This window comes from Limulus polyphemus, unplaced genomic scaffold, assembly GCF_000517525.1.
Source record: "Limulus polyphemus unplaced genomic scaffold, Limulus_polyphemus-2.1.2 Scaffold2693, whole genome shotgun sequence".
NCBI lineage: Eukaryota > Metazoa > Arthropoda > Merostomata > Xiphosura > Limulidae > Limulus > Limulus polyphemus.
The window spans coordinates 133,328-134,515 of record NW_013668303.1 but is presented as its reverse complement, the minus strand read 5'-3'; positions in this window follow the sequence as shown (position 1 = coordinate 134,515).

The following is a 1,188-nucleotide window of genomic DNA, read 5'->3' as shown; positions in this document are numbered from 1 at the left end:
CTTACACCCTTGTATTATCATACACTAATTGTTCCTACGAACATCGACTAATCATCTTTATAGTTCCCGAATTATTTCTTAAAATAGCAAGACGGTAATTTGTTATTTTGGCACCTTTCTGAAATTATATCCACGATAGTATGGCTGTAATCCAGTTCACATACAATGACTTGCTTATACTTATTCATATTATGAATGATTTATTATTATTATTATAAAACTAGAAAAGTGTAATCTTGCGCACAGAAACCTAAAAAACTATACTGAAAATACAGCGTATTATAAGTTTATGTATACGGTTGAAGTTGTTATAAACTGAAAGTTTATTTTATTTTATTTTTACTTTCTGAACCACAACTTCGTTCAACTCCTAATTGCAAGCATTCAGTTGACCAATCTGTTTGTTAGGAATATTCATTATGTTCTTCAAAGGTACAGTATATTTTCAAGAAACATTGATACAGAACCAAATATACAAATTTTTCAATTACAGCATTAAATATAACTTTAAACGTACAATGAAATTGTTATATTGTAAGCAAGATACATCTAATTAAATGGCATTCCTTAAATTCTACAACACCTTGACTATACCTTACAGGAATTAACTATAATCATTTCCAATAATTAGATTTTTTAAAGTGAAATTAGTGACACTTTCCTATCTACAAAGAATTTTCTGAAAAAAAAAAGATGTTTATTCCAGAATGATATTATAGACCCATATTTCTTTTGCATGATAATGCACTTAATGAAGTATCTAATCTAGTTGGGAATACATCATATAAGTTTGAGTAGTGCGTGTATATGGTCATTTTCATTGTTGGCTACCTAAACAATTGAATACAGAACAAATAAAAATCTAATTATTTCATTAATATCAAGGCACGTGATAATTAATTCAGGTTAAATATTCATAGTCTCTTCATCACTCCAGTCTAAAGAACGTGAATTAATTGATGCTACATGCAATTCAGTGAAACCGTTTGCAGGAAATATAATACTATTAAAAATCCATTTTTCAATAAGGTTTAACTCAAATCACACTTTTGAGTACATTAAGTTTCAATACATATTGATTTTTTCTATGGTTTTGTTTTAAGGGTTGACTATCATCAAAATATTTGTTGGTATTTTTCTAACCGCTAGTACAGTGAGCGATTTTGCGTTGAATCAAAACCATCTTTT